At 39.7% G+C, this 27,588-nt stretch overlaps 1 protein-coding gene across 3 annotated transcripts in view; it reads right to left on the bottom strand.

Moving 5' to 3' along the window:
- The window catches only part of LOC126232226 (nucleolar protein dao-5-like), a 350,086-nt gene that overhangs the window by 200,385 nt on the left and 122,113 nt on the right, over window positions 1-27,588 (bottom strand). The window contains exon 1 of one of the 3 annotated variants that reach the window (XM_049942520.1): window positions 7,188-7,308. The exons of the other annotated variants lie outside the window; for them this stretch is intronic. The gene's annotated coding sequence lies outside the window, so the exon portion shown is untranslated. Of the gene's footprint in view, window positions 1-7,187; window positions 7,309-27,588 lie in introns of those variants that run through there. 3 annotated transcript variants of the gene reach the window in all.

Raw genomic sequence — 27,588 nt, 5'->3', positions numbered from 1 at the left:
TCAGTTTTGAGACATGTCACGCCATAAGAATTAAATTTCATAGGTGACACTGAAAACTCATTGTATCCCAGAGAATTCATGGTGGTCCATTAAATATATAAATAAAACTTCTGTACTCCAGATTTCAGGGTAAAAAAGGGGGGGAGGGATGCAAGTGCACAAGCTCATGCATCGAAAATGCTGACAAGAATTACACACAAAGGAATGGAAAAGTAAACTGAGAATCTGTTAGATGACGATCAGTATGACTTTAGGAAAGGTAAAAAGTACCATATTTGCAGTTCTGACATGGTCGATAACGGAAGCAAGGCTTAAGAAAAATCAAGACACAATCGTAGGATTTTTTTCAGCCTAGAAAAAGTGATTGATAATATAATATGCTACAAGATGTTTGAAATTCTTCAGAAAAATAGGTATAAGCAATAGAGAAAGATGGGTAATACACAATTTGTGCAAGAACCAAGACGGAACAGTATGCGCGGAAGACCTAGAACGAAGTATTCCGACAAAAGAGGGTGTAAGACAGGAATGCAGTCTTTCAACCCTACTCCTTGATCTATACATCGAGGAAGCAATGGCGGAAATAAAAGAAAGGCTTATGAGTGGATTAAAATTCAAAGCAAAAGGATATCACAGGTCTGGAGTACGTTTAATGGTACAGCAGTGAACCATGGACAGTTTGGGAAAATGGAAAAGAAGAGAACTCAAGCATTAGAAATGTGGAGCTATATAAGGATGTTGAAAATCTGATGGACTACATGTTGAGTAGAATGTGAGGAAAGCTTTGACAAGAAGTAGTGACAGGATGACAGGACATGTGTTAACGTCTCAGGGAATAACTTAGATGGTACTAGAGGGAGCTGTACAGAGTAAACACTGCAGGAGAACACAGAGACTGGAATAAGTCCTACAAATAAATGAAAATGTTGAGTTTAATTGGCTCTCTGAGATGAAGAGTTGGTACGATTACTGAATCACAATATTTGGTCTACGAGTATGATTAATTGTAATTTTGTGTATAATCTGACTTAAGTACAAGAATTTATATCTGATCTCATGGCCAGTAGATATTCGACAACTTGTTACATGTAATACATGGGTAATGTTATGTTGCATTGCACTGCCATGATGTAATTTTTGGAAAGTCTTGCTATAGGAATAGGTGCATCTGAAGATTAGGCTGGTAGTCCTGATATCGATTATGCACTAAAGACATTAAGAAACCATCCTCGCAGGCTAATTTACTTATTACTTAATTCCAAAAAACATAAGATTTCAGGATGAGATTTTCACTCTGCAGCGGAGTGTGCGCTGATATGAAACTTCCTGGCAGATTAAAACTGTGTGCCGGACCGAGACTCGAACTCGGGACCTTTGCCTTTTGCGGGCAAAGGTCCCGAGTTCGAGTGTCGGTCCGGCACACAGTTTTAATCTGCCAGGAAGTTTCAACATAAGATTTGTTGGTGACATCGTAATTCTGTCAGAGAATGTGCTGGACTCAGAAGACTAGTTCAGTGGAACAGACAGTGTCTTGAAAAAAGATTATATAAGGGGCATTCAGAAAGAAACTAGTTGGAGGCACAGTTACAGAAACCATTACCTGTATGTTAGAAGTATTGGCCCCGGCTGTTGAGACACTTGTCCCACTGTGACACAAGGCGGTGAATGGCTGTCTCATAAAATTTCCGGGGCTGCGATGTTAACCAGTTCCACACGTACAGCTGGACGTCATTCCAAGGTGAATCTTTGCCCCCTCAGAGCCTTTTTAAGGAGACCAAAAATGGAAAAATCACAGAGAGGTCCGGACTGTATGGAAAGTGGCTGAGAACCTCCCATTTGAATACATGCAGGAGTGCCATGACTGTAGGCCGTATGAGACTTTTTTACATTGTCGTAGAGCAGAACGACCCCACGGGTGAGATTGCCTGGTTGTTTTGATTTTATAATTTGGCAAAGGGTGGTCACGATTTGCGAGTAACGCTGGCCATTCACTGTTGTCCCATGCTGCTGGAAGTGAATCAGAAGGGGGACATCTCGGTCAAAGAAGAACATCAGCTCTGAGGGGCAAACGATTCACCTCGGACGACTACGTCCAGCTGTACTTGCGGAACTGGTTAACATCGCAGCACTGGGAATTTTATGAGACAGCCATTCACTGCCTTGTCACAGTGGGACAAGTGTCTCAACAGCCAGGGTCAATACTTCGAACATACAAGTACTAGTTTCTGTAATTATGCCTCTGGCTGATTTCTTTTTGAATGCCGCTTATACGATGAACAACAACAAAAGTAAAATCAGAATAACGGAATTTAATTGAATCAAACCGTGTGATACCGAGGGAATTAGATTAGCAAAAATGACAGTAGTAGTCAAAGAGTTTTGTTATTTGGAGAGTTAAATAAATGAAGATGGCCAAAGTAGAGAGGATATAAAATGCAGACCAGCAAGAGGAGGAAATATTGAATATTTCTCGGGTATTCAGCCAGGTGCTGTTGTTCAAAGGCGCAATATTTTGGCAAAATGACTTGTTGCCATCTTCAGGCATTCCAGGAGTCTGATCTCAGATGGGTACCAATCCTATACAATCTTTCACCCCCCCTCCCCCCCTCCCACAGCATCTGCCCGGTTCGCAGCCAGAGGTGTCACGGTTCCCCCACCAGTCGGCACTGTGCTTCCCCACAGACCAACACACGAGGCATTGAGACGTTAGAGAGAGAGAGAGAGAGAGAGAGAGAGAGAGAGAGAGAGAGAGAGAGAGAGACATATGAGTGGGGAGGGGTGTGTAGATATTTTAGACGGGGAGACCAATAAATGAATACAGTATGCAGTTTCTAGTGGATGTAGGCTTTAGTAGTTATGCAGAGATGAAGAGGATTGCACAGGATAGAGCAGCATGAAGAGCTGCATTAAATGAGGCATTGGACTAATGATAACAATAACAACAACAACAACATGTTCAAATACAACTCAAGATATACATACATCTTCCTCCGCTGCACATCTCACTTAATGGCGGCAAGAATAGAAACACACATGTTTAGACATATACAGATTGGTACCAGGAACATTTTTTCCTGCAAGCCATCCATAAACGGAACAGGAATAAGACGGCAGTGCATAACTTCAATACAGGGTGAGTGTAATATACGGCAAAGGTCTTCAGTGGGGACTTCAGAAAGTAATTTACACGTGTCACCCAACACTAGAACCATTGTGCAACAAATGTAGCGTATTGCCAGAAGAAAGTATGTGTCTCTTGGTTCCTGCAGAGTTCCACTGCAGATCAAATAAGAGGTGGATCATAATGTGCGAGCGAAATAGCACGGCAGCTGGAAACACTCCAAAGTTGAAGTATGTGGTACATATCACCCTTCTGAGCGAAATGTGTAAAGTGTGCACTGATCCACTCTTGAAATTCTGGCAGTATATGGACCAAATGCACTGTCACATCGAGCCACAGTGAAATGGTGCCAACAATTTGACCAAGGCCACCAAGATGTGGATGGCAGGAAATCCAGGTCTTGTACCGTGCAGTTCCCATTATTTCGGCAAGCTGAAAGAACATCTTCACAGGGGGCAGGAGAGGGAGTGTAAGAGATTTTCCAAAAATGTGGAAGTTCCTGTAGTAGTTCTCCGATGGCTTCGTGACTAATGAGCTGATTTCTATCAGTGAGGAACTGAATGATTGGTAGCACCTTCCAACACTGTTTACAGAGGCACTATGTTGACAAATAGTGTCATGTACCTGTGTCACTTTGAAGTGAAGCGCAGTACTCAATAAAAGCAACGTGGCCTGCCATAGTAATGTGATACTTTTTGAGGTACCCTTGTAAATGTGAGTAGTATTCAGGAGTAGTGGTTAATGGTTACGAATCCAAAACACATAATCGTGACCCTAGGAGATGGGATGTCTTTCAATCGTGTGCAAACACACTGAAACCAAACTGCATTTTTCAGGGTACTTCCAAAGGTGAATATGTACTTTACATACAGATGGTATATGGGTGATAGCTTCAGGATGATGTCTGTGTTGAACCTGCAGATATGACGAAGATTCATTAAATGTCTTGTGGTAATCTGACTAGCCTATACCACAATTTTGTTGTTTATTGTTTCAGAGAGATTCTTATTTGGCATAATTAGGTACAGGGCTCCTCCTTCCAGACCTTCCCAACAAAGAAAAATCTGTGCAATCAAATCATTCAAATCACATCAGCAGCTAACTATGCTACTATTAGACTGTGGCATACATCCTCAGCTCACTCACTGGGTGCAACAAGTGGTTGTACATCAATAATATTCAGTTGCTCAGTAATCCTATATAGCTGCTTTACTGATCATATTTAGGCCTAATTCACATAACTGATTTCGAAAACATAATTCACCTGGGAGTCCAACTCTGTCAAAACATTGAAGTACATAAAGTGATCCCAAAATATAGCAACATCAGAAACCAGTCGTGCAACAATATGCATAAAACATCCCAGTTCTTGCATGTCAAACATAGAGCAACATTTTGGATCACTTTACTCAATGCCTCATTGAAGCTAGACTACAATTAACGCACCTGAATATTAAATTGTATAATTTCAAAATCAACCATGTATTAAGTGCCACCAATGAAACAACTGAATGGATTATCCAACACAGTACCTGTATTGATAAATGACACATGGTTTAAAGTGAAAATGTGTGGTACCGAACCCCCCTCCCCTCGATATCTTGTTTGTAGTGACTGACAGATGCATTATGCAGGCCAAGTTCTAGCTTAGGTTGGAAGGTGACAATACGATTGAGACTTGGCGAAGCCAACTGATGCGAAACCCAAATAAAAGTTGTGCCAACTGACTGGTACCAAACACTAATGTTTACATCTGCACCATATTGATAAAGCAACTTACATATTTTAAGTTTCTGTAGAATTCTTAGTAAATATCTTTAAATACAGCAAAACTGTCAGTTAACCAAAAACAGCAGGCATAGACAAAAATAGAAAACACACAAAAATTGCGTAAGTAAAAGGACTGAAAGAACAGACTGAAAACTAGCTTCTTTTTTCAAAAAAAAAATTAGTCCCTTCACTGTATTATCCTCTGCATTGTCTCCCTTTGTTACCCTCTGCACAATTGGTATAATTTTACAGTGTGCCGTAATAATTATACAGCGGGCAAGAGTGTTTTAAGTTTCCACAGACTGTCACATCTGTGCTTAAATACGATTGCATATTACAGTATGCCACTAGGCTCAAACTCTTACTTTCACACTGACAACTTACGCCTTTAAGGATGCGTAACATGTATGCTCAGTTTTAATTGTCCTCACAATAAATAACATTCTACACTAGAGTCTGCCGATGCACATATAGAAAAGGCGATTTCCTTCACTATGGCCTGTTAACGACTTCTGATTCTGGAAGTCCGGGACAACTACCATTTATGCGACACAGTATGGCGGCAGTTGGTGGGGGGGAAAAGGTAGTTTTGTGTGGTTGCTTAAGATGATACCGGTACAGGTCAGCCTGAACTACCACCACATTTACGACACCTGCAAACTTCAAAAAACTATTGCGCTGTAGTTGTTAGCGAACGATTTCTGTACTCCACATTGCTTTGTGCTGTACGTTGCTCGTTTTATTTTGCAATGAATGAAGAGAGTAATTCTGGTCCATGTCGGGGTTTCAGTACATTCCACACAATAGAAAAAGGGATTGGTGGTTCTGCTTTCGCAGCAGCGTAGAACAAAGAGGTACGCTGCCAGCCCCGCGTAAGAGTGGTGAGGGTTGTCTCCCTTCCTCCCCGACCTACCGTGTGGAAACTACATATTCTTCCCTGAGCCAGTTGTTAGACTATAGCTCGGTCTCAATTTGTTGAGAAGTTGATAACTGAATGAATAAATAAAAAACTGATTGTTAAAAATGTATCCTGAATACATGTGCAGATATAGTGCCTCCACGAAGAATTAAAAAATTGTCCTTTGTACAACCGACCGAGTGCTCTCACAAAGAATAAAAAATTGTCTTTTGTACAACTGACCGTAAACCTACTCCAGTGTCTCATGGGCAATAAGTAACTTAAAATAATAGTCTGTGTATAACTAAAGAATACTTTTATATTTGGAAACTAATGCCAACAATGAAGCATGCTTTGTTCAAACGAGCCAATCCTGCTGGTCAGAACCAACGGGAACAACGAGTAAACGACATACGTCAGTCGTCTGTTGTGCGAACAAGTTAAACAGCGAAGTAATAACATGTAATTCAGCTCCCGAGTGGGTTAAAACTGATATATGCGTATCTGGAAAGATGAGAAAAGTAGCTGTGGCCTAAAATAAGATTCTGTCAGACATTAGTATCACGATAAATGTTAATTTTTAACAATTGAGTTTAGTATCATGATAAATCTTAATTTTTAACAATGTGTGTTCAAATAAACATTGTAGTATTTAATTCGAAGTAATTAACAGCATTTTTCATTAAAATGATTAACGTAAGTTTTGCGGTTACCAGTATTACACTGTGCATGTCTTTCCCTTAATAAAATAACAGCTGCTCGACGTAAAAATTTGGTTTTATCATTGCTGTCTCGTAATGCTGCGCTTTACATGTTGGCAACCCTACTGTCGACCGGCAAATGAAAACGACGGGAATCATGTTACACGGACAGCTAATGTCTTGGTAAAAGTCAAACTTCGTTGAATTAGCTGTTTTCTACGCACAGGTTTGTTAAACAAGCGCGCTCCGACATATTAACCCCGTCTGTCAAATTTAACCTTACTTTGAAACAGTTGTCACAGTGTATCTGGGTCGCGAAGTATTTTCAAACTGGTGGAGGTAGCTACCAATGTAAAACATTTCTTGCACTGATTTGAGAATTGTGTATTTCTTCTTACGTCTTTTTGCTCAATATGTTTGCTGGGAAAGAGGAAACACCTAAATTTTGATAAGTGGCAACATGGTCGCGGATTACAACAGTGATCCATGATGTGTAGAATTTCTTTTATTTCCGCCAATAACAACAAATCTGACCCGTTTCGGTCAGCAATCACTATCTTCACGTCTGCAGCAAAATATGGGAGATGAGATACAACTAGCGGCCAGATGAAGTCTCACAACAAAAAAAAGTGTCATAGCGAAAAATGATTACTTTCAAGAATGTAAAAACATCCGCTTAAAATATGACGAGGCATACCTGTTTAATAACATGTTCTAATATAATAAAGCCATAATGGCATCGTTACAAAATCAGCTTATCATCGTCGCACATCTTTCAAATATGGTGTAAGGTAGGTCACACTGCTAGTGGAATTGTAATATCTGCCGCTACTGTTCGTGCCGTACGCTCGATAGATGTCGCTACTGTACATCTACACTTATTCATCAATTATAAAATTGTATAGTACGCATAAATGAAGAGTACAGTGCGTAAATTTCATAGTGTCTTGCCAACGAATAAGTTACTACAGTGATAAAGTGTAATATTTAAAAAAACACGAATAAAGTTAAATTTAGAATTGTTAAACGCGAATGGTCAAGTGACTGAATTATTCTGAGAGGCTCTTGAGGTCATTTTGGATAAAAATAATAACGCACACGAGAATAAGCTCCTGGAGCTAATAAAATAACAAAAGTTGACAGAATAACTAGGGAAAGAAACGGAAAAAGATGAAAACAGAAGACTACAGAAAAACATTAGCGTCATCTGTTGGCGTAGCCGCCAGAATGCAGCACAGGCGAGAAATCGGAAAAACTTGACCGCGAGAGGGCTTCAAGCAGCCTGCATTATGCTGTTCGAAAAATACCAGAATAAAACATTTTAACAGTCACGAAGATTATCTTGTTAATGATATTTACCACATAAAGAAGGGGGAATCAAACACGAGTGCGAAACGAAAAATATAAGAAAATGGTGCAAAAAGTGATGCACTCTATACTGTATAACGACAGGACAAGATGCACACAAGACAGGCGTTCAATCAACATTGTCAAATTAAGCTCAGTGGGCATGAATACGAAATCGCTTAGCCCAAAATCACTTCTGCCAGCTCCTGCCTTTCGGTTCTAAAAATTTCAAGCTCTTCCAATAAATCGTGAGCAAGGCCTTTTTAAGGTCTTGTAGAAATTTTTTCTTCTTCTTCTTCTTCAATACTCCCTACGGAATGATCAGTTTCTGCTAAGTACAACCCAATGGTATTTTTGCTACTTGCCTATAAATGCCCCTTACGCCCTATATTGAAAGTAACTGGCCGATATGGCATATTTTATTGTTCTACGACGTAATCTCTTCAGTTGTACTTCATTTCCCATATTTTGCTGCAGATACGAAGATGGTCATTGCTGACCAAAACCGGTAGTGTAAAGACTAAAAAAATTTGGTGATCATTAGCGAAATAAAAGAAATTCAACCTAACATGTCGATAAATTCCAGTGCTCTTTTATTCTTTAATTGTAGTTTCTACAACTGTGGAAGCTAACCATACAGGGACATAAGTTGTAATAAAATCTCTTTCTCGTTATGGAAGCGTGGCAAAACAACACATGCACTATCTTCCATCTTGTCAAATCTGACGCCAAACAAAATTTCTTACGACACGGTATATGTTTGACAAACGCACCACACGAAACTACACACTGCCAAATAATTTGACAAACTGCTTGACTGTCTGCCCTACTCGATGAAACTTATTAAAATTTTTCACGTTTGTTTCACTAACATCAAGATCATATTCAAAAGTACAACTTGAAAAGTCAATATAAATGCAACGAAGACCCTCACGGCTACAATTATCAATGCATATATTGAGAACGCAGAAATCCCATCAAACTTTTACACAGAACAGACAGGAAGTCTCAATATCACCTCAATAAGTGTGCTCAAAGACTTCTTGAGTAATAGAACCCAGTACACTGTACTCTACGGTGAGTGTTCATCAGAGAATCATGAGTGCCCCGGGAAGTGTGACAGGGCTGCTGCTGTTGTCTACGTACAAAATGAACTGGTGACAATGTTGGGCAGAAGTCTGCAGTTGTTTCTGATGAAGCTGTGGTGTACAGTAATGTGTCGAAGTTGAAAGACTGTAGGAAGATACAAGACGACTTCGACAAAATTTCTAGTTTGTGTGATGAATAACGGCTACCTCTAAAGGTAGAAAAATTCAAATTAATGTGGATGTTTAGGAAGTGCACAACTGTAATGTTCGGATACAGTGTTACTAGTGTCCTGCTTGACATAAACAAGTCGTTTAAATATCTAGTTGCAACGTTGCAAAGCGATATGAACTGGAACAGATATGTGAGGACTGTGGTAGGGGAGGGGAATGGTCGACTTCGGTTTAGTGGGAGAATTTTAGAAAAGAGTGGTTCACCTCTAAAGGAGACCGCATATAGAACGCTGGTCTGACCTATTCCTGAGCACTGCTAGAGTGTTTGGGATTCGTACCTGGTCGGATTGAAGGAAGACATTTAACCAATTCAGAGGCGGGCTGGTAAATTTGTTATCGGTATGTTTGAACAACACGTGTGTTACGCAGATCCTTTGGGAACTCAAATGGGAATGCCTAGGGAGAAGGCAACATTCTTTCCGAGAAACATTATTGAGAAAATTTAGAGAACCGGCATTTGAAGCTGACTACCAAATGATTCTACTGCCTCAAACATACACTGCATGTAAGGACCATGAAGATAACATTCAAGAAATTGGGGCCCATAAGGATGTGTATGTTGTTGTGGTCTTCAGTCCTGAGACTGGTTTGATGCAGCTCTCCATGCTACTCTATCCTGTGCAAGCTTTTTCATCTCCCAGTACCTACTGCAGCCTACATCCTTCTGAATCTGCTTAGTGTATTCATCTCTTGGCCTCCCTCTACGATTTTTACCCTCCACGCTGCCCTCCAATACTAAATTGCTGATCCCTCGATGCCTCAGAACATGTCCTACCAACCGATCCCTTCTTCTACTCAAGTTGTGCCACAAACTTCTCTTCTCCACAATCCTATTCAATACTTCCTCATTAGTTATGTGTCTAGACAGTTGTTTTTCCCTCGCTCTATCTGCGAGTGGAACAGCAAAGGAAATGACTAGTAGTGGCACAGGTTATCCTCCACCATGCACCCTACAGTGGCTTGTGGAGTATCTATGTAGATGCAGAGGTAGAGTGGGTAAACAATTTGCACACATTCAATTAAATCTAATTAAAATTAACTCTGCCAAATATCACACTACAATTATTTTTCCTTTTATTTTTCATAACTTGCTTCTCTCTTTAAGCCCAAGTCACAGATCATATTCAGAGCATAACCTGTAGCAGTAAAATGTAAAACAAATTATATACAGTTGGGCACATTTAATGTTGAACTGCAGGAAATTTTCAGCGCGACAAACTGGAAATAATAACAATAAAATCAATGTGGTGACCCTGATGAGACTAATTTCCGTAAAACTGCACTATCCACTATTCATCTACAGGTGAGTACAAAAACTGAAATTCACAATACTGATGTTCCACAATAATATATATTTTAGAGTTCATTGCAAACCGCTTTTTGGCTTTCTAGGCCATTCTCAAACCGTGTAAGATCAAACAGATAATCCACACAACAACAGCAAGATTTTGTTGCTATAAAAACAATTTTTTTTTTTAGGTATGTGACCTTTTATGACTATATATATATATACACACACAACAGATCCAAGCATAATGACGTGAGCAAATAAACCTCAAGACAAAAGTATAATATAGAGACCAAAACAGTACATACATGACTACTGATACAGATTATTACGTTATATGGGCAAAATAACTGGTGAGCCTGATGAACTGGCAAATGAAGAGAAAAGGGGGGGGGGGGGCAGCAGATGGGTGGCAGGAGTTAATGGAATGTGGGTGAAGAGCAGATACCCACATTGCCCGAGAAAAAAAAGAGGTGTTGAAAAGACATTGTTGGATGTCAACATAACTTCATACAAATACACCATTCATGGGTATGTAAACTTTTTTTGTCATTGTTTTCTCATTGGTTTGCCACAGCCTGCCCACGAATGCCCCTTCAGAGTCGACCTTTTCATCTCAGAGTAGCATTTTCAACCTACATCCTCAATTATTTGCTGGGTGTTTTCAATCTCTGTCTTTTTCTACAGTTTTTACCCTCCCTGATGTCTTAACAGATGTCTTACCATCCCATCCATTCTACTTGTCAGTGTTTTCCATTTATTTCTTTCCTTGCCGATTTTGCAGAGAACCTTCTCATTCCTTATCAGTCCACCTAATTTTAATTGTGCCTGACCGCACCTTAACGTGTCTTCCTAATGGTAAGTAGCAATCTTATCTTTTCCCACATTGTTGATATCCCTACCTGGAGTTTCCATTATTTGATTTCACCTGATTTTCAACATTCTTCTGTAGGACTACATCCCAAATGATTTGATTCTCTTACATTCCGATTTTCCCGCAGTCCATGTTTTTCTAGCATACACTACTGTGCTCCAAATGTACAGTCACAAAAATTTCTTCCTCAAATTAAAGCCTACGTTTGATACTAGTACAATTCCCTTGGGCAGGAATGCCCTTTTTACCAGTTCTAGTCTGCTTTTTCTGTCCTCCTAGCTCTCTGTCTGTCATGAGCAATTTTGCTGTCTAGATAGCAGAATTCCTTGATTTCACCCACTTCAAGATCCACAATTGTGATGTTATGTTTCTCGCTGTTCGCATTTCTGCTACTTTTATTTACTTTTGTCTTTCTTCATTTTACTCTGTCCATATTCAGTACCTATCAAACTGTATTCCATTAAACAGATCCTGTAATTATTCTACACTTTCACTCAGGATAACAATGTCATCAGCAAATCTTATCAATGATGACATTTCACTCTGAATTTTAACCTAGTACCAACTGTATTCCATTAAACAGATCCTGTAATTATTCTACACTTTCACTCAGGATAACAATGTCATCAGCAAATCTTATCAATGATAACATTTCACTCTGAATTTTAACCTAGCAGTTGAATATTTCTTTTATTTCTGTCGCTGCTTCTTCAATGAACAGACTGGACAGTATGGGCTGAAGACTGCATCCCTCTCATACACCCTTTCTAATTTAAGCTCATCGTTCTTGGTCTCCTCACTTTTATTGCTTCCTCTTGGTTCGCGTAGATAAAATATAGTACCGTCTTTCTCTATAGCTTACGCCCACATTTCTCAGGATTACAAACATCTTGCACGATTTTATGTTGTTGAGCACTTTTTTCCGGTCAACAAATCATACGAATGTGTCATTTTTCTTCAGTTTTGCATCCATTACATCAGAACTGTCTCTCTGGTGTCTTTAACTTTCCTAAAGCCAAAGTGACTGTCATTTAACAGATCTTCAATTTTATTTTCCATTCTTCTGTATATTATTCTTGCCAGAAACTTGGATACATGAGCTGTTAAGCTGATGATGGGATAATTCTCACACTTGTTGGCACTTGCTACCTTCGGGACTGTGTGGATGATGTTTTTCTGACAGTCATATGGTATATCACCAGACTCGTACATTCTCCACACCAATGTCAATAGTCATTTTGTTGCCACACATCCACCAATGATTTTAGACATTTCGATGGAATGTTACCTATCCCTTCTGCCGTATTTGATTTTAAGTACTCCAAAGCTCTTTTAGATTCTGACTACGACTGGATGCCCATCTCCTTCCTATCAATTCCTGTTTCTTCTTTTATCATGTCATCAGACAAGTTCTCCCCCTCATAGAGGCCTTTCCACCTATCCATCCTCTCTTCTCCATTTAATTGTGGAATTCCCATTGCATTCTCAATGTTACCATCATTGCTTTTAATTTCACTGAAGGCTGTTCCTATATGCCGATTGAGTCCTTCCGACAATAAATACTTTTTCAATTTCTTAAAGTTTTCATGCAACTATTCTGCCTTAGTTTCCCAGCAATTCCTATTTATTTCATCCCTAAGTGACTTGTATCTCAATATTCATGAATTTGCCCTGAACACTTTTGTATTTCCTTCTTTTTTCAATCAACTGAAATATTTCTTCTGGTGCCCAAGGTTTCCTCAAAGTTACTTTCCTTGAACCTATATTTTTCATTCCAATTTTTGAGACTGTCTTTTTTAGAGATGTCCATTTCTCTTCAACTGAACCGACTACTGAGTTATCCATTATCACAGCATCTATAGCCTCAGAGACCTTCATCAGTAATTCTGTATCCCACTTCTTTGCAAATTGCTTCTTACTGACTGTCTCATAAACTTCAGCTTACTCTTCATCATTACTAAATTGTGATCTGATTCTATATTTGCTCCTGAGTATGCCTTACACTCTAATATTTGATTGGATCTCTGCTTGACAGTGATTACTCTAACTGAAATCTTCCATGTCCCTCGGCCTTTTTCATGTATACCTCCTCAACTCGTGATTCTTGAAGAGAGTATTCACTATTATCATCTGAAATTTATTGCAGAACTCAATTAGTCTTTCTGCTCTTGCATTCTTACTACCAAGACTATATTCTCCCACAACCCTTTCTTCTACTCCTTCCCCTAGAACTGCATTCCAATCCCCACGACTAAGATTTTCATCTCTCTTTACGTACAGAATTACACATTCAGTATCCTCATATACAGGGCTATTACAAATGATTGAAGCGATTTCATAAATTCACTGTAGCTCCATTCATTGACATATGATCAGGACACACCACAGATACGTAGAAAAACTCAAAGTTTTGTCCGGCTGAAGCCGCACTTCAGGTTTCTGCCGCCAGAGCACTCGAGAGCGCAGTGAGACAAAATGGCGACAGGAGCCGAGAAAGCGTATGTCGTGCTTGAAATGCACTCACATCAGTCATAACAGTGCAACGACACTTCAGGATGAAGTTCAACAAAGATCCACCAACTGCTAACTCCATTCGGCGATGGTATGCGCAGTTTAAAGCTTCTGGATGCCTCTGTAAGGGGAAATCGACGGGTTGGCCCGCAGTGAGCGAAGAAACGGTTGAACGCGTGCGGACAAGTTTCACATGTAGCCCGCGGAAGTCGACGAATAAAGCAAGCAGGGAGCTAAACGTACCACAGCCGACTGTTTGGAAAATCTTACGGAAAAGGCTGAAGCAGAAGCCTTACCGTTTACAATTGCTACAAGCCCTGACACCCGATGACAAAGTCAAACGCTTTGAATTTTCGGCGCGGTTGCAACAGCTCACGGAAGAGGATGCGTTCAGTCCGAAACTTGTTTTCAGTGATGAAGCAACATTTTTTCTTAATGGTGAAGTGAACAGACACAATGTGCGAATCTGGGCGGTAGAGAATCCTCACGCATTCGTGCAGCAAATTCTCAATTCACCAAAAGTTAACGTGTTTTGTGCAATCTCACGGTTTAAAGTTTACGGCCCCTTTTTCTTCTGCGAAAAAAACGTTACAGGACACGTGTATCTGGACATGCTGGAAAATTGGCTCATGCCACAACTGGAGACCCACAGCGCCGACTTCATCTTTCAACAGGATGGTGCTCCACTGCACTTCCATCACGATGTTCGGCATTTCTTAAACAGGAGATTGGAAAACCGATGGATCGGTCGTGGTGGAGATCATAATCAGCAATTCGTTTTATGGCCTCCACGCTCTCCCGACTTAACCCCATGCGATTTCTTTCTGTGGGGTTATGTGAAAGATTCAGTGTCTAAACCTCCTCTACCAAGAAACGTGCCAGAACTGCGAGCTCGCATCAACAACGCTTTCGAACTCATCGATGGGGACATGCTGCGCCGAGTGTGGGAGGAACTTGATTATCGGCTTGATGTCTGCCGAATCACTGAAGGGGCACATATCGAAGATTTGTGAATGCCTAAAAAAACTTTTTGAGTTTTTGTATGTGTGTGCAAAGCACTGTGAAAATATCTCAAATAATAAAGTTATTGTAGAGCTGTGAAATCGCTTCAATCATTTGTAATAACCCTGTACTTTATCTCTTTATCTTCTCATTGTGATAGGGCACGTGTACCTGAGTAGAATTGCAATTCTCTGTGAAAGGTGGAGTGAGCACCATAGTGCATCAGTGTTGGTTCAAGTTTAGTGTTGTTGCCAAGTCTGGCAGGGTATATGAGGGGCATGAACACCATCAGTGAGTCATCACTGAGGAGGACAGAGAGATGCTACGTGCTCACACGAGACAGCATTATCAGCAGCTGTCAGAGGGTGAAACGGGCCTCACTGTGGGTCACCATTTGCCCAGCTGGACGAATTGTGCATCTGATTTGTGGGGCATTCAATGTGACAGTGGCACGATGTCGGACTGCACGGAAACACGAGAGCAGGCTTGCATCGTCAAGATCTGCTCAGTCACATCTGACCGTCACAAAAGAGGATCGCCGTATCGTGCACCGAGCACAGCGTAACTCCTTCACACCTACACCTAGCATCTGAGAACAAGTAATAGACTCCCTGCAACATTCTGTGTTACCCCGCACCATCGATCAGAGGCTAGCAGCGGTCAGACTACAGAATTATTGACCCATACATAGGCTGCTGTTAACCCTCCAACACAAATGGCTGCATTTGGAGTGGTGTCATGACTGGGAAACAGACTGTTGATGAATGGAGTCACATTGTGTTAGTTAATTACATGTTCCATGGATCATCTGGAGGATTCTTTTACCAAGTTCTTTTACTGGCTACCAGTTTTTAAGTAGAAATTCACCAATGGAGTGGAGCGAGTTGTCCAGGAGAAATGATTCTAATTCATATTTAAAACTTGCTTTGCTACCTGTCTGAGACTATGTTACTGAGCAAATAATCAAAATTTTTCTTTTCACATACTGAGCTCCTTCCTTAACCACTGACAGCTAATGGACAATGAAGTTCATTTTTCGCCTCTAGTGTTTTAGTTATGGACATCACTGTTCTTCTCAACCTATAATGGATTATTTATCATGAATTGCGTTAGCAAATATATGTATTGTGACAGCAAAGTTAAAATGCCTAGCTCCTTAAAAGAGGTACCTACACGACATTCATGGCCGAATATCACGTAATATTCTTACTGCCCAATTTTTTTTAGTCTTCATCTATACTGTCCAAAATTCAGTGATGTGCATGGCAGAAGGTATGTCCCATTGTATCAGTTATTAGGGTTTCTTCCTGTTCCGCTCATGTACGCAGCGCAGAGAGAATGTTTGAATGCCTCTGTGGGTGCAGTAATTATTCTAATCTTATCCGCACAATCCCTATGTGAGCAACATGTAGGGGGTTGCAGTATATCCCCAGAGTAATCATTTAAAGCCGGTTCTTGAAACTTTGTTAACAGACTTTCTCGGGACAGTTTACATCTGTCTTCAAGAGTCTGTCAGTTCAGTTCCTTCATATCTCTGTGACACTCTCCCACGGATTACACAAACCTGTGACTATTCATACTGCCCTTTTCTGTATACATTCCGTATCCCCCATTAGTCCTATCTTGTATGGGTCCCATACACTTGAGCAATACTCTAGAACCGCTCGCACACGTAATTTGTAAGCAATCTCCTTTGCAGACTGACTGCACTTCCCCTGTACTCTACCAGTAAACCGAAGTCTACCACCTGATTTATCCACGACTGAGCCTTTGTGATCATTCCATTTCATATCCCTACAAAGTGTTACACCCAGGTATTTGTATGAGTTGACAGATTCCCATTCGATTCCAACTGTGACTCATTGATATTAAAGTTATAGATTGCTTCATTTTTTTGTTTTGTGAATACACAATTTTACATTTATGAACATTTAGAGCAAGTTGCCTATCTCTGCACCACATTGAAATCCGATGAAGAGCTGATCGAATATTTATACAGCTTCTCTTAGATAGTATTTCATTATAGAAAACTGCATGATCTGCAAAAAGCCTGATTTTACTATAAATATTGTCTGCAAGATCATTAACATACAACATGACGCACTTCCTTCGGGTACACCCTAACTTACTGCTACATCTGAGACTCTCCTTCCAAGATAATATGCAGTGTCCTTCCTACGAAAATGTCCTCAACCCGGTCACAGATTTCACTTGATACCCCATGTGATCGTACTTTTGACAGTAAGGGCAGGTGCGGTACTAACAAGGGAACCTCCCCATCGCACCCCCCTCAGATTTAGTTATAAGTTGGAACAGTGGATAGGCCTTGAAAAACTGAACACAGATCAATCGAGAAAACAGGAAGAAGTTGTGTGGAACTACGAAAAAAATAAGCAAAATATACAAACTGGGTAGCCCTTGCGCAACATAGGCAACAACAAGGACAATAGGAGTTCAGGAGCGCCGTGGTCCCGTGGTTAGCGTGAGCAGCTGCGGAATGAGAGGTCCTTGGTTCAAGTCCTCCCTTGAGTGAAAAATTTACTTTCTTTATTTTCGCTAAGTTATGATCAGTCCGTTCGTTCATTGCGTCTCTGTGCACTGTAATAAGTTGTGTGTCTGTTTTACGACCGCATCGCAAATCTGTGCGATTAGTAGCCGAAAGGACGTGCCTCTCCGATGGGAACCGAAACATTTGATCGCAAGGTCATAGGTCAACCGATTCCTCCACAGGAAAACACGTCTGATATTTTCTATATGATACTGGTGACGGCATGTGCGTCACATGACAGGAATATGTTGTCGACACACCTAACTTGTACACTTGGCGAATGGGTAAAAAGATTCTTCTACCTTGCCCGATTTAGGTTTTCTTGTGAATGTGATTATCACTCCCAAAAAATTGATAGCATCGGACGGACAGATAATAATTGTCTCAAACCAAAAAATTAAAATTTTCACTCGCACAGGACCACAGCGCTCCTGCCTGCGCATCACACTTGAAGTTGCATATCTTCCACATGGACTACTCATTTTGCATATTTTGCTTATTTTTTTCATAGTTCCACACAACTTCTTCCTGTTTTCTCGATTGATCTGTGTTCAGTTTTTCAAGGCATATCCACTCTGCCAACTTATAACTAAATCTGAGGAGGGTGCGATGGGGAGGTTCCCTTGTAAGTCAAATTCTTTTGGAAAATCCAGAAACATTGTATCTCCATGGTTGCCTTGCTCCAAAGCTTTCAATACGTGATGTGAGGAAAGCGAGAGTTGGGTTTCCCATGATCGATGTTTTCGAAATCCATGCTGGTTGGCATTGAGGTGGTCATTCTGTTTAAGATACCTCATTATGTTTGAGCTCAGAATATGTTCTAAGATTCTACAACAAGTTGATGTTAAGGATATTGGTTGGTAGTTTTGTGGATCATATGTATTACCTTTCTTGTAGGTGGGTGTGACCTGTGCCTTTTTCCAAGAACTGGGCACAGTATTTTATTCCCGTGATCTACGATAGGTTATGCTTAGGTGAGGGGCTAACTCAGCTGCAAATTCAGTATAGAATGTGACAAGAATTCCATCAGGGCCTGGAGTTATCACAGTAAATCATTCCGTAAGACACTGAGTGAAAATATGCAAAATATGTGAAGAGGCCGATATTTTTGTTTCCAAGATCAGCGATTACACGATGAGCAACAGTAGTGGAACTTCAATGTTTGAGCAGCTCAGTAATATGCTTCTGATTCAGGTTTTCTTCAATATTTACACCCAAAAATTTGTAGCATTCTGCTGTATTCAGGAAGAATGACTATTCTGCATTACCACGGATGACCACCTTCAGTGAGTATCGCAGCAAACTGGGGAGAGGCTTGCAATATTTTGAGGAGGAGGAATAATTTTCAGATCTACTCTGAAACACTGTTCACAGTCTGTCCCACAGTTTTCGTTACTTGTTCTTGTTCTGCACTCAATCTCATTTCAACAGCTTACTCCTTAGTTTCATTGAGACAACCTGCTTGTTAAGTCTAATTATTTTTATTTTATTTTTTCTAAAATCTGCCACTGCAACAGTTAACACAATTAATTACTTTAGAGCATCATGAAGGAGGAAACTGTGGCTCTATCATAATATGAAGGACAGTCACAGCCAAGTGATAGAATTTCACCATGGAATATACCGAATGTGCTGAAGAGTGGATGTTTGGGATGTACTGTCTAGTGAGGACAGAATACCGATTGAGAGAAAATGGAAAAAATTAGGACTAATGGAGGAGCAGCGGAAACAATTTTAGCAATAAACTTAACATCAAAATTGGGGGACCACGAAGCAGAGCAAGTGAAGAAGTCCTGCTACCTCAGATGCAAAATAACGCATGTTAGTACAAGTAATGATGATATAACAAACGGATGAACACAGGTAGAGAGGGCATTCTTCATTAAAAAGAAGTCTAATATAATAAAATACTGACCTTAATTTGAAGTAGAAATTTCTATGGATATACACTGCAACACAACATTGTGTGGAAGTGAATTGTGGACTGTGGAGGCAAACCAGAAAAAAAAGAAAGAGTTTAAGAAGTGGTGTTCGAGAAGAATGCTGAAAATTGGTGGACCGATAATACAAGGCCAGTAAACCACTGATTCTCCAAAGCACTGAACTCTCACGTTTAAAACAAACAGTTTCAAACTTCTAATTACAAATGAGTTAACATTTCAAATACTTAATGTTAGGAATGTATGTGAGAAACAGTTAAGAAAAGGTTTGAAAATATGTTTCAAGATTGTTTGAAGTTACTAAGTGCTCTCATAATCCAACACTGGGTAAGTATAGTCTGGGTAATTTGTGCTCCATTTACAGCAACTAGTTATTCACACACGTCAATTTTTTTTTTTTTCTAAACTATGTGTCATACTACAATTTTGCAGGCATGTGGATGCTGTCGGCAAAATGTGTTGCAAACAGAGTTAGCAGTAAGAAGTAATACGAGGGTCATTCAATAATTAAAGAGAGAAATTGGCCTGGAGAAAAAAAGCATTTAATTTACAAAACAATACTTTTTCTTCTTTTCAACATAATCCCTTTGAACATTTATGCACTTGTTCCAATGGGTTACAAGCCTTTTTTACTCCAACTGCAAAGAACACTTTATCTTAATGTTTGAACCAATTTCCCACAAACTTTTCCACATCATCGTCAACCTGGAACCTCTTCCCAAGTAATGCCTCCTTCAGTGCACCAAACAAATGGAAATCACTATGTGCTAAATCAGGACTGTAAGGGGGATGGGGCAGTACTGCCCAACCCATTTTTTTGATGGCTTCATGGGTTAGTTGAGCAATATGAGGATCTGTGTTGTCTGCTGGAGAATCACACCTCTCTTCTGACATAAATGATATCTATCACTCACAGCTGGCTCCACCTTGTTTAAAAGCAAATCCAAGTAGTATTGACTGTTCATAGTACATTGCTCTTTGAGATAATCACAAAAAACTGGACTTTCAGCATCCCAAAACACCGTCAACATGACTTCTCTTGACAGGTCAGTTGGTGTGCTTCCACTCAGTGCTGTGTCTTTTTGATTTTCTGGCTCATAATAGTGAACCTAAGTTTCATCACAAGTTAAAATTTTGTTGAAGTGTTCACATTTTCTTGCACAATGTTCCTTTAGCTCTGTGCACACACATCCTTGTTTTCTTGAGCAAATGTGTCAACTCCTTTGGGATCCATCTTGCACATGCTTTACAGTACTTCAGCTTGGTACAGATAATGTTATGAACTGTACCAGTACTAACTTGAACCTTATCAACAATCATTTCCTCAGTCACACGGTGGCCAGCTGAATAATGTCATCAATTTGACTTTCAAGTGAGGGAGTTAAAACTGCAACTGTTTGGCCAGAATGGTGTTCTTCAACACTGAGTCACGACCACTATTGAACTGCTCAACCCACTTGTAAAAATTTGCACAATTCATACAACCTTCACCATAAACTTTAGACATTCTACAGTATATATTCACAGGTTTCTCGCCTTCAGAAAGTAAAAAACAAATAACAGAACGTTGTTCAACTAATGTGGACGTCTGAAGCAGACTCGCCATCTTTTGAGGTTATAAACAAAACAATGTTGATACATCAGTTGATCAGGGCTCATTCCAGTGATGTCAGCTTAAAGCTACACAAGTACCAAACTTGCCCTACTAACAGTTTTTTCTTCGAGACCAATTTGCTTCTTTAATTATTGAATGACCCTCATATATTATAATGTCATGTCTGATGCAGTAGTTTTACTGCACAAACAGTGAAAATGTTGGAAACAATCAACTTAGTTCCTTTCACCACTGTGTGTGTGTGTGTGTGGGGGGGGGGGGGGGGGGGGAAGGGGGCGGGGGAGTGGATGGGATCAGCAAGGAAAAGGCTTCATAAAGCTTTGAAATTATGTGTAATAAACTTTGTTGGAAGTTGCTAAGTGCTCTCATTCTGAAATACTGGATGAACATAGCTTGGGTTATTTGTGCATCATGAGTCACGCTGCGTCTATCTTTAACACTTGCCTTATTGTGTTACACCTTTAGCATGAGGTTAACCCTCCTAATGATTAGATGATGGAAGCATTTAAAATTTTCAAATTTGGTCAATAACAATAAGAAATAACCATTTTTGTTGAGCATGGAATCTGTTGGACGGCCTACTCACATCTAGGAGTGTGGACAGATGAGATGGTTCACCGCAGAATCAACGATGAAGGTTATATGTAGGACAAAAAGAAGAACATATCCTGAGACATCAGAAGAATATCTTCCATGGTACTAGAAGAAGCTACAGGCAGTAAAAAGTGTAAGGGAAGACGAAGAGTGGAATATACTCAAATGACACTGGGTGTAAGAGCTACTCTTATGATGAAGAAAGTGGCACATGATAGGACATTGTGGTGGGCTGCATCAAACCAGTCAGAAGATGGAAACAAAATAGAAAAATAACTTAAAATTAAAAAAATTAAACCAAAGACAGATTAAAAGCTCTCATGGAAGTACCACATACAGAATATTGTGCAAAATTGAATGCTAATATTTTTTCCATAATAATAATCTCTACTGCCTCTGACACTAAAACACAAAAGTTGTTTACTTTGCATGCTTTCACTCTGTTATTTGGTATGGCATTACACACCAAAGGTAATGGATAACATTCTCTCATGAACTTCCTGACTGAAGGCTACCAAACTGATACTCAAATATTTACATGCCTGTAGGATTGAGCAAGCAGTAAAGGAAACAAAAGAAAAGTTCGGAGTAGGTATTAAAATCCATGGAGAAGAAAAAAAAAACTTTGAGGATCGCCGATGACATTGTAATTCTGTCAGAGACAGCAAAGGACTTGGAAGAGCAGTTGAACGGAATGGACAGTGTCTTGAAAGGAGGGTATAAGATGAACATCAACAAAAACAAAACGAGGATAATGGAATGTAGTCGAATTAAGTCAGGTGATGCTGAGGGAATTAGATTAGGAAATGAGACACTTAAAGCAGTAAAGGAGTTTTGCTATTTAGGGAGCAAAATAACTGATGATGGTCGAAGTAGAGAGGATATAAAATGTAGACTGGCAATGGCAAGGAAAGCGTTTCTCAAGAAGAGAAATTTGTTAACATTGGGTATAGATTTAAATGTCAGGAAGTCATTTCTGAAAGTATTCGTATGGAGTGTAGCCATGTATGGAAGTGAAACGTGGACGATAAATAGTTTAGACAAGAAGAGAATAGAAGCTTTCGAAATGTGCTACAGAAGAATGCTGAAGATTAGATGGGTAGATCACGTAACTAATGAGGAAGTATTGAATAGAATTGGGGAGAAGAGGAGTTTGTGGCACAACCTGACTAGAAGGGATCGGTTGGCAGGACATGTTCCGAGGCACCAAGGGATGACAAATTTAGCATTGGAGGACAGCGTGGAGGGTAAAAATCGTAGAGGGAGACCAAGAGATGAATACACTATACAGATTGTGAAGGATGTAGGTTGCAGTAGGTACTGGGAGATGAAGAAGCTTGCACAGGATAGAGTAGCATGGAGAGCTGCATCAAACCAGTCTCAGGACTGAAGACCACAACAACAACAACAACAACAGGATACACTGATTACAGTTTCATCCTTATGAATGACTCTTTTCACCACAGAAGAAGATGCATTCCTACAGATGAAGGTCAGTGTGAGTAAATTGGGTACCGGATGTCGGAACATAGCATTCCGAGATGATGTGCACAAGATGCAGCTTATTGCTACGTTTTGGACTTCGCAAATTGTTTGCCCAAGAGACACAGGAGCATCATACCAAGAGACTGCAGAGACTACTGGCATAGCGCAATGATGACAGAATGACTGGTGATGAGATGGACAACAGTATGATAAGAATAGTAGGGATATGTCCTTCCAGAAGAACTACACCAGGAAGATCGCAGGCTTGTTCCACTGGCTCTGACGAATAAATGGATGACAACAGACGTTACAGGCAGAATGTCATGACCAACTGTCAGAAACAGATTACTGGAATATGGGCGGAGATATAGAGTCGCCACGTGTCACTCACTGCTGACGTTGTACCACACACAGCTGAGACTTGCACGGTGTACACCCACAGTCAACTGGGACACTGAGTGACATTCTGCGGTGCTCAGGCTGGTACCCACTGCCCCTCCCAGACACACACTGTGCAAACATTTAGAAAACATTGTCCCACTTGAAAAAGAGAGAAACTGGAAGCAGACAGATGGGTGCTCAGAGTCCTTCCTGGTATTGTCAGGAATGGCATCAGGCTACCAAATGCCACAAACACTGCCAAAACCAATATTTTTCAATGCCAAACCTATATTAAAAAAAAAAAAGAAAGAACAAATGCTTCATTGATATTTCAGATGAATGACTTCTCGCCTCTATATTTTGCTTACTACAACTAGGTAGCTATCTTCGTCAGAATTCTACAACAGGGGATCACGATGGTTGTTTTCGACTGAGTGTACTGTTAACAAAGGCAAAATTTTGTGTCTCATGCCTATTCAGCGGCAATTCATTTTATCAGTTTGACTATCATGTTTTAACTCTACGGGCCCACAATCTGACAGATGATATAAATGCAATAAATTGGCATGCACTGACACACCTCAGATGTGGTGGTTATACAGCATGTGCTTAGTATAAACATAACACACACTACTAATCTCCAATTGTAAAAATTGTTAGAAGATGGCTGTCTGATCATCAGCCCTAAAATAACAGCAAGAAGCAGCATGTGGGCTGGCACAAGGATCGGTACTGCGCCATCTATTTTTCTTAACTACACAAATAATCTTCCCATGACGACAGAGTGGTTCAGAAACTGTTATGTTTGCTGATTACACAAGCATACTAATTAAGGGCTTAGACTCAGCCTTACCAGATACAGCTCAGATGATAGCTGAAGACACCTAAAGGCCTCACAGCTAACAGTTTAACCCTTACTCTAACAAAGACTCATACTATGTAATGTCAGAAAAACAGTAGTGACATATTGGCACCAAAAATAGATGTTAATGGTCACAAATTACATGAAACATAGTGTGTGAAACTTCTTGAGGATCCAGTTGGATAACAAGTTAAAATGGGCTCAACACATGGATCATCTGATCAAGAAGCTCAATTCAATATTAAGCCCTTAGAAGCATCTACCATTAGACATAAAGACAAGAGTTCTGGGTTATTTTGCATATTTTCACTCCCTGTTGCCTTACGGAATTATCTTCTGCAGCAGTGCACCAAACATAAATAGTGTGTTTTTTCAGTAGAAGCAAACAGAAAGAATATTGTGTAAGGTAGATAACTGTAAACCATTTTAAAAACCATAGAAAGCTGCATGACTAGTACTAATAGTACTAACGTACTATAAATAGGAGTCAGTATTTACATTAGTGAAAAAAAATCAATTTTTGAAAATATAATGTAACTGGATAGATAAAAAATCTACTCATATAATGGTGGCAGGACGACACACACACACACACACACACACACACACACACACACACACACACACACAAGGTTATTTAAATTTACAAGCTTTTGGAGCAAGTGGTTCCGCCTCCTAGCAGAAGAATTCAATGGGAAGGAAGAGGGATGAAGACTGTTGAGGGTTTGAAATGGGGAGATTTCGGGAAAGTCACTGAAAACCCTGGGGCAGAGGAGACATACCGGACAGGATGAGAAAGAAAGGCTGATTACTGGGGACTGTACCAGACAAGATTTGAAAACCCTAGAGATTACAGGTGGAAAATAGGTCACACAGAAGAAATCAACATAAATTAAGGTCAGGTGGGTGCCGAGAAATTTGGATGTATTGTAGAATTAGTTCCAGCGTCTGTACCCAGTGTTCATATAGCAGCTAGTATATGATGTGCCATTTCACAAGTGGCTCTCCCTTTGAATATGTTTCCCCAGTCACACAGCCTGGCAAAACATATGCTATTCAGTAATGACCTATACTTTCACATTCGTAAGACAGAATGCAAGAGGAAGAAGCGAGTAGAAGAGGAAGAGGAGGAGGAATGTGATGCATTTACCTGAGATGGTGAATAAAACCCAGGAAAGTCATTGCAGATGTAGGTTGCCTGGATGTAAGGGTTCTACATTTGTGTGGTCAAGGCAAAATGTACCTCTGTTTCACAAAAGAGATTTGTTTTTTAAATTCCACAAAAATAGCAGAATCATGAAAACTAGTATTTTAGTTGTACTTTGTTCCACAACAATGATTTGACCACTAGTATAACTTTCCATTCACAAAATCTGCACTCAGTAGTGAGGTGGTTGATGGCATTTCACAAGGATCTCTTTCATTACTGGGAAGATAATAGTAAGGAAACAGCAAAGTTACAATTAAGCATGACTACACAGAAGTTATTACACTAACTTCTCACTACTCCGGCTCTCTGCAGTCCAGTCTCTCAGTAATCTGGCCACATCCTGTCTGCAGCCACTCAAGCAGAAATGAAGTATACAATAACTAATTATCATGTGCAACAATGTTGTTAGTTAATTGCAATGCTAAACAATGCTATACCCATTACAGTCCAGTATCACAGCTCCTAAAAGGAAACAGGTCGTGCTAAACTTCAAGCAGAAACTTAAAATTAGAGGTAAGTTGAACTAGGGTTCTTTGCAGAAAGTCATTGCTGCTGAGTTGGATGAACAATTATTTATGACTAAACTTTAACAGATGAAGAGGTAATCGGAAGCATACAGAAAAATTATGATGAAAGTGATGAAGAGCACACAGGAAGAGACAAAATGAAGATATTTCACACTGCTAATGCCGAAGCTGCACACATCTTCCTGGAGTACATTATGCAACAATCAGGCATGCAATACCAATGTAAGGCTTGTAAATCCATTGTGTTTTAAAGCATACTGCCGTCACATTTCATCACTGCAACAACTAAAAATTTGGGACATGTTTCATAGTAAGGGATACTACTTTATGAGACATGATCAAAAAGTAACAGCAATTTGTTTTTCTTACAGAATCTTTATTTATTCATCAATATCAACTTTTTCCCTTCAAAGCAATCCTCCCCAAATGTAATCCACGTTTGCCAGCACTAGACTTCATTCAGCAATTCATGAGCAACATCTATGCAATGCCGCTTTGTCAAAATTCAACAATTCCAGAACAAACTTTGTTGCTGCAAGTTTCATGTCCAAAACATCCTAAAATATTGCTTGATATGAGCCAAATGAAACGTCAACATCATCAGCAACCTCTCTAGTGGTGATTCAGCGATTTTTATCACAACCATTTTCTCTACTTCTTCCACATTTTCATCAACAATTGATGTTCTGGGGCATCCAGGAGAGTCATCATCTTCAATATCTTCTCGACTCTCTTTGTAATGTTTGCACCACTCGTAAACTGTTGTATTACGCATAGTAGATTTGCTAAAAGCCAGTCAACATTTTGAATGCAGTACTACACTTTATTCCATTTTTCAAGCAAAATTTAATGCAAATACTTTAATCTTTTTTGAAAGTAAAAATTTGCCAATCACTCAAAAACTTGGATAACCTTTTCAAGTGTCAACAACAAACTATATATTCAAAACAGCTGTAAATGCAGACATGTATCGGAATGTTTGTACCAAAACAATGAAAAAAATTTGAAAACTGGATGTATAAAGCCTCTGAAATTAACAAAATTCCAGTTACTTCTTGATCACACCTTGTATATTTGCTGCGAAAATGAATGTATCTTTGGATTTAATAAAGTATAATCCCTATGTATTTACACTAAATTAACCACACACAATAATTGAGTTGGTCAGCACACTTCACTCCTTTACCAAACAGACAATTTCTAATTGCTTGGGATATTTCTAATCAACTGATTCCTTCTTTTAGTCAGTTTTTACCATAATTTTCTTTTTTTCCATATCTGATTCAGTGCTTCGTTAGTTAATCTAGCTTTCTACTCTTCACTTTGCCATCTGTAAACGCAAGTTTTTACTTCAACTCCCTTACCCTTAAAACTATATTCCAAATACCTCCTTTGATCGAAACTTCCTGGCAGATTAAAACTGTGTGCCCGACATTGCTTGTTAGTACATGCAATCCTTACTTTTTCAAGAGCCCCATGGTCCTCAAATATTTTTTTATTTGCCCTATCGTCCAATGTTAGGCTTTCCACCCTAACATTTATTCTATACACGTAAGTAACAATTTTGTTAATAATAACACCAGCATATTTATTAG

Source organism: Schistocerca nitens, unplaced genomic scaffold (genome assembly GCF_023898315.1).
Source record: "Schistocerca nitens isolate TAMUIC-IGC-003100 unplaced genomic scaffold, iqSchNite1.1 HiC_scaffold_466, whole genome shotgun sequence".
In the NCBI taxonomy this organism is placed as follows: domain Eukaryota; kingdom Metazoa; phylum Arthropoda; class Insecta; order Orthoptera; family Acrididae; genus Schistocerca; species Schistocerca nitens.
Note: the sequence above shows the minus strand (reverse complement) of the source record. Positions and strands in the feature narration are given on the sequence as shown.